The sequence below is a fragment of the Epinephelus lanceolatus genome, chromosome 21, assembly GCF_041903045.1.
Source record: "Epinephelus lanceolatus isolate andai-2023 chromosome 21, ASM4190304v1, whole genome shotgun sequence".
Taxonomy (NCBI): domain Eukaryota; kingdom Metazoa; phylum Chordata; class Actinopteri; order Perciformes; family Serranidae; genus Epinephelus; species Epinephelus lanceolatus.
The window spans coordinates 11692933-11700545 of NC_135754.1; the positions used below are offsets into that span (position 1 = coordinate 11692933).

The 7613-nt window shown below is 42.7% G+C and overlaps 1 long non-coding RNA gene across 1 annotated transcript; it reads left to right on the top strand.

Moving 5' to 3' along the window:
* Nucleotides 1-850: 850 nt before the first annotated feature.
* Nucleotides 851-7393, top strand: LOC144459437 (uncharacterized). Its single transcript, XR_013488417.1, has 2 exons — nucleotides 851-4948; nucleotides 5032-7393. It is a non-coding gene; the product is annotated as an uncharacterized LOC144459437 (long non-coding RNA).
* Nucleotides 7394-7613: the final 220 nt, after the last annotated feature.

A 7613-nucleotide genomic window follows, 5' to 3' on the forward strand; every position in this document is an offset into this window, starting at 1 on the left:
TGCAGCTGTGTGGTTTATTTGATTTCAAAACAGACCAATAAACTGACTAGCATAGTCGCTGTGCCAGAGGTCCAGCAGTCAATCTTTTTTTTTTTTTTTCTTTTTCTGAAGGTCAGCTCTAATTTTCTCACAGAGATTAGAATTGTCTGGATATCGTGCCTCTACTGGGAGGCACATATGAGAGGTCAATTACTTTTGTGTAGCCCCTAAATCCCTGTCACCCACACCTGAAAATGGCTGGAAATAGGAGGCAATCATTTTATCCAGAGACCGGTCTACTTTACTCTGCTGTAGTGGCATTATGAGCCTTGAGACAAATCTTCTCATGTAAGTTTCCCTCTGCTGCGTTCTCTGTGCTGATTGGTCCTGTCCTGAGGTTGTTTGCGTGCTTGAATTTGATGTGGTTGTTGTTGCGGATGTGTTTTTGGATGCAGCATATGTAGTTGCTATTGCTATTGCTGAAGCACAGTAGTTTATGCAGCTGTAGTAGTCAGGTCTTGTCTGACCTGTTGTAAAAGAACCTTGGAGTGTTTGCTGATTAAATGCCTTCTCATGTTTGATGTGCTTTTTTGCCTTGAAAAGATAAAAGCACCCAGCATAACTGGCATCTTGTATGCCAAGGCCTGTCCATGTCAAAATGCATTGAAACAACACTTTTTTGGTGTGAGCTATTTTTTTCTCCACTGAAAAATAACCCTGTTTCTCCTTTTGACTCTGTAAACTCTTTCAGAGGAGTTAAGGCAGGTGTTGGCTACTTGCCAGAACATTACATAGCTGCAAGATTCATTTATTTATTCATTCATATTCTGTGACCGCTTATCCTGTTGGGGGTCGCAGGGGGGCTGGAGCCTATCCCAGCTGTCGCTGGGCAAGAGGTGGGGGACACCCTTGACAGGTCGCCAGACTATCACAGCTCTGACACATAGAGACAGACAACCATTAACGCTCACATTCACACTTACGGCTAATTTAGAGTCACAAATTAACCTGCATGTGTTTGGACTGTGGGAGGAAGCTGGAGCACACGGAGAAAACCCACGCTTACATGGAGAGAACATGCAAACTCCACACAGAGGGGCTCCCCCACCCGAGGGTTGGAACCAGGAACCCTCTTGCTTCGTCCCGTTTGTCCATGAAACATACTGTGGATTCCTAGAATTTAATAAAAGGAATAAAAAAAATGATTGTCATAAGAATCTTGATTCTTATCTCATATAATTCTGAATCGATTCACAAATGTCAAAAAAACGTTTTTTTTAATGTTACATAATAGCCTAATGTTGGCAGAACAAAAGAAGAAGGAACTAAACTGCAAGGTAGTGCAATCTATAGTGAAGGCAGGCTACAGATGTAATCATGGATGCATAAAGAGAACTGGATACTGCATTAGAGTCAGGGCCCTGTTCATTCCTATGAAAGTTGCAACGCATGAAGCCAAAAAAGTTTGACTTTCTGTGTGTGAAATTCCCTGAACTATCACTGGGCCCACAGAGCAAGTGCACTAGAGAGTTGGAGTGGCCAACTTTTGTCAATCAAGTTGGCTACTTCCCGTTGAGCACTCTGTTAACTTGAACAATGATTTCATTGTGTGGCACTTATAGACTTTGAAGTAGTTATAGTTATGGACTAAATGGATCAAATCCTGATGGTGAAAGTAGTCGCTTCACAGGGGTTGTGACGCTCAAAAAAATGTACCCACTAATTTCCAGCAGTTTCTTTCCCATTGCATGTCTAGGACAGGGGTTGGCAACCTTTACTATTAAAAAAAGCTATTTTTGGCCAAAAGAAAAAGAAAAAAAAGACTCATATGGAGCCAAAAAGCGCATTTGAGCCTTATAACGACGGTATTTAAATTACCTTATCAACATTACTTTGCAGTGGGCTATTCATGATTATTTACTACTTTAACTTTGCAGCGTTGGCACTGAAAGCAAATCTGTCCATACACCATTAGATTCTTTGTTTTCCTCTTTTAAATATGGAATGGGTCAACAGCAGGGAAGCAAACTAGGTTGGAGGGGTTTGGCTGGCTAGGAGTGTGGCAGAGGAACAAACAGGTGGGCAGGTAGGCAGTGATCCATGACACAGGAAAACACAAGATAAGTATCCACGAAAAAGTACACAAGCAAAGTTGAATTCACAATTCAACAATGGCCTGAAGCGTGACTATACCACAGTGGTAGACTCAGCGATGAGGAAAGAGTTGAGGAGAGCCAGTGTTTTACACTGCAGGGCTGATTACTGGATGGTTCTCAGGTGAGCAGCAGAGAGCAGGTGAGCTGAATAAATAGCTCTTTTTAGATAGGAATTGTGCAAATTAACAAGCAAGTAAGAAAACATGTAGCTCAGCGTGTGACGTAACCAGTGACATGGGAGGGAAGCCGCGGCTAGTCAGTCCTTCGGCGATTCTCTCGTAAGTCGGCCCGTTCTTCACCATCCCCGTCATCTGATGGTTAATGGCCTCTTCGTTTGCGAGGGCAAAGAGCGCAACTCCTTGTCTCCCCAGTTGCTCATCTTTACAGTGTCTGTCAGGTTTGCGTTTCCGTCTTGTTACTAGCTGCTCACTAATTCCTGCTATCAGCTGTTTCCTGTTTATCCACTGCCAGTGGCTCGCATCAACAGCTCCTCCCACAAGTCTTCAACAGCCCCTCCTGTTGCGGAAGCTTGCTGGCAAAACAGCCCAACATTCGCGGAAAATCTGGCAGTGCAAAAGGGGCTATAGAGAGACAGATAGGGGGAGGGGAAACAGAGGACAAGGAAAAAACACAGGGAAACTACACAGCCAGGGCCGTGACAGTAGAGGGAATAAATAGCCACATTTGGCTCCGGAGCCGCAGGTTGCCTACCCCTGGTCTAAGGGAAAAAATATTTTTTGGCCACAGGGCATCACGTGATGGAGAAACAACCCTATCTGTCCACTACGAAAATTGGCATCAAAGCTGAGCGCCCTTTACAGTACGACCAGATTCCTTATTAAAAGGATGTTTAGCATAATTGTCATACAAACTGGAAAGATGTTCATTCACATAACTAAAAATAACACGACATGCCTACATAATATTTCAAACAAAGAGCAAGGTTGATTTTCTTCACATCTGCATCTCTGTTCATTGTGTTGAGTTACCAAAAGATGCTGTGAAGATTTTTTTGCAGATTTAACTCTCAGCCCAGACTTCCACTGAAACTTTTAAACCACCAATTTTCACCATGACTATGATGATGATTGTAGCTCAGGTTTCAAATTACTACACTGCAGCATGGAGCTATAATTGTCGTATATAACTATGAAATAATCAAATCTGTGCAAAACATCTAATCAGAAAGAAATGAAATGCGTAGGAGCATGCAATATAGTTAATCACTGAGGGGTGACAGGAAGGTATTTGGTTTGTGTTTCATACTGAGTATCTTGGAGGAAGAGAAACAAAGAGTTGTGATGAGTTTGTCCCTGCTCAGCTCTTCCTAATTTTCACTAATTCGAAAGTATGCAGGGGAAGAAAAGTTACTGTCGCTGACAAAGTTTTATTACTTGTTACAAACTGCCACTGAGGTCATAACAGAGCATACAAAAGCTATTTTAAACACTTACAGTTAAAGTTTGGAGTGTCGTGATAGTTAACTCCATTTTTTGCTTGCTGGTCTGACTGTCTGGGATGTGGACAAGCAAGCTAGTCAAGCGTGCACAACACAGGCAGGGAGCACTGGAGCCTGAATACAGCAGACATTCCTTCTATTTTTTCATACCAAAGTTAATGCAGATAACTGTTATCTGAAAATAAATGACAGAATGTAAATACATTTACTGAGGGGCCGACGTATAAAGTGTGTATAAAGCTTGATATGGCTTTATCACATACAGTGCGATACGTGTGTCTGGTGTTATAGCTGTAATCATATGCCACATGGTAAATCAACGTGGGACTGCTGTTAACCCCTTGTGTCACTTATTAACCAACATTTAGAGTGGTTGATTCACAACAACAGTCAGTTCATGCAAAAAAGGTAGATAATAAAATTAATACAACTCTTGTGTCTGTATGCAAAATAAAAAGTTCCAGCCAGCTAGCTCAGCTTAGCTTAGTAAGAACACTGTAAACAGGAGAAGCAGCTAGCCTTGCTCTGTTTAAAGAAAAAAAATTGACATGTTGTACCTCGTTTGTTTAATTGGTATAAAGTCAAAGTGTAAAAACAGGAAGTTGTGGTTTGACAGGGTTTTTATTGTGCTAGACTATTTTGTTGACTGAGCACATTAACTTCTTACTTTTTGCCTAGCAATCCCAAAGCAGGACTCGGCTTCAGAAGAGGCAAACAAGGAAAATGTTTTAGGCTACCCAAAAAATGTAGGAAAAAGTGGCCCGCCATGGCCACCCATATTAGCGCATTTTGCAATGACAACTTAAAGTTCCAGTATGTAGGAGTTAGTGGCATCTAGTGGTGAGGTTGCAGAACTGAAATTTCTCGTTTGTGCCAAGCATATAAGAGAACTGTGGTGGCTGATGTGAAAATGCAAAACAGAACAGCGCTATCTACAGCCAGTGTTTGGTGCTTCATATTGCTGTTTTTTAATAATCACCACAGTCTCAGAATATAGGCTATAGGCTATAGGCTGGTCTGAATTGCCTGTGGGAAAAATTAACATTTGTAAGATACAGTCCTTTCTTGTTTAAAATCCCTGTTTTCATTGTCTACTTTTATCTCTTTAGAACACTCTCTTATTTCTCCTACCTCGACTCTCCCTGTATGAGTGTGTCCACTGTTACATCTGCTGCTTGAGTGTGTGTGTGTGTGTGTGTGTGTGTGTGTGTGTGTGTGGGTGTGGTGAGCAGAGTGGTTACAGGTGTGCCGGAGACTGAGCAGAGCACCACCAGCCGCATCTCATTCTGCAATCAATTGCCTACTTGTACTCAGCCCTGCCACATCCACGCTGCCAGATCGTAGCCACTGTTAAGTCAGTATACAGCTCGACTCTAGCCTCTAGTTGAATCCTTGACTTAAAACTTTGTCTGTAATCCTGTTTTCCTGTGTTTCCAGTATCCAACCAGCCTGCTCTGCTCTCCGGTCCGCTCTGCTCCACCTGCCCTCACCTCGGACGCTCCAGCCTACTCCCCACTCAGCCTGCCCCCTCCTCAGATGCTCTGGACCCAGACCCCTTCACCCTTCCCATCCTCCCCTCCGGACTCAGCCCCTCACCCAGAGAGCTAAAATAAACCTTTTGGACTCAAACTGTTTCACTGTCTGTCCGCACTTGGGTCCTTGCTGCCGCCCCGTAACAGTCCACGCTGTTTTCATGCACTGTTCATACATGTATCTATGAAAAGTAATGCACCAAAATTCATATCCCAATCATAAACCAGTGATTTGTGTATAAGACATGTATTTGGGACAGCTGCGATCACATTGCCAATGTGATGATGGTAGTAAAGAAGGAAGTAGTCTGCACAAGGAGGCAGTTTGGGGTGATGGATGGTCACACAAACACAGGAGTTTGCCCAAGAGACCAATGTTTGGAACCGTGTGAACCTTAAGTGAACTAGTGTCTACTGCCTCCTGTCTTAGTCCAGATTGCAGGTTAACAAGGGGGATGCCTTTGGTAATTTGCTCACTTGCCTCAAATCGTCTACTGACAGTAATGCTGCATTCAGACTACGAGCAACACAGCAACAATCTACAAATCATTTTCAATGGAAGACGGTGACATGAAGCTACAAACTGACGCCCAACACTTGTCGCTACTGAAGGGTGAAAGGTGAGCTGGCCTCAACCTTTTCAGTGCTCCTATGATGCAGTAAAGTGTCAACCAATCATATGGTTTGTTTCACGCTATATACTGATAGTTAGCTTTTTTAATGATGCTATGCTAGCTTTCTGTGCATTGTGGTGCACACAGGGATGCAGTGGGGTGGCGACAGGTGATGTTAAAATGAGGCTCAGACACTGATCAAAAGTTCAGATATTTTTATGACCACGTACCAACTTTGGATGGCGTTAAGTCGAGGTGTTTTGTGGCCAGTTACAACATAGCTACGGTAACAAGTGGTTGAGCAACACCTAATGGGGACTCGGTGATAATGACACTAGTGACGCTCTTGCTGTGTTGTTCGTAGTGTGAATGCAGCATAAAAGTCCATTCTCATTAAGGGCGAATATCCACACGGATTATTCTTGCGGAAAAATATAAATGTTGATTTCATGGGTTCTTATGGAAGTTTGTACACCGAGGCGGAACTTTTGTGTGGTGAAAAAAGTTTCCACCCAGACTTTGACCCCTGTGGAATTCACCGGGGGAACTACACAGCTGGGCCAATGAGATTGTTTGTTTATAGCGATGTCGCGCAGACCCGGGAGAGTCCGAAATCCAGTCAGGCAGGACAGTATGGGAGAAAGGTTGATAAAACTCACTTCACAGCACCCCGTCCTTTTTGATAAAAGATGGTTGATTTTATGAGCAATGAATTAAAGGACAGCGTCTGGCAGTCCATTGTCCAGCTTGGTGGCTGCGGTGAGAGTGGTAAGTGCTAAAGAAAGTTGATGTTAACACTTGTTAAACGTTAACTTGCTAGCTCGCTGCTGCTGCTACTCTCTTCCATGTTCACCCACACCCGTTCACACTGCGCGGACTTGGAACACAACAATGCAAAATTCCGCACTGCGTCCATACCGTGCCTGTGTGTATGGTTTAAACGTGGAAAAGCGCTGCGCGAATATTCGGCAAATCCATCCCGCATTTCTGCATCGCGGCAGTGAGAATGAACCTTAACACTCTAAAAAGTCACTCGGTAGACCCATCCATCCACCTCGATCTCATCCTTCTGCTGACTTTTTGGCACTTTGTAAACATATCTTGCTTTTGGGCATTTGCTGAAATAAAACAGAAACAGGCAAGTGTAATTGCCAAGATGTCAAAAAATATTCCTTAAATGCTGTTATACCAGACAACCTTGATTGTTATGATTACCAGTGCAAACATGTCCCAGAAATATATCATAAACTTAGAATAATCAGTGTGGCAACTCCAGACTTTTTTTTAATTTTTTTTAAATATTGAAGATGTGTTGCAAACAGATATATTAGAGTGTCTGTTGCCCCAGGTTTGAAACAGCAGGTTGTCGAAAAATGTGGTATGTAATATATTGCCAGTTTGAAGACAATCGAAATATTAACCCTCCTTTTCAGGCACAGCATGCAGACCCTAAATTGTACATTGTAATTGATAAGTACCAATGTAGTTAAAAGTTATATTCCAACTGGAGAAACCTAAATGCTTTTATTATTTAAACACTGCTCAGATGCAGCAAATACCTTGAAATGATTTGTGTTCGTGGGATGGTGGGAGGCTGTTAAATGGAAATAAGTGATCTCAGTGGGATAAACTAGTAAAAATGAGTTTGACTTTTCAATAAATCTTGTTTCACATATTTTTTTAAATAATTCAGTGGGTTATAAAGCATTTTATAAATGACTTCATAGCAGTTATCTTTTCATCTATCAGCCTTAACTTTTGCTCTTCTGAAGCCCCTCTTCCCTCACCCTCACACGCTGCAAGGGTGTCTGCTGGTTTCGTTACTGTTGCCCTTGTGTCATCCTCCTTGCCCATTCACCAGCCATCTGGCCCA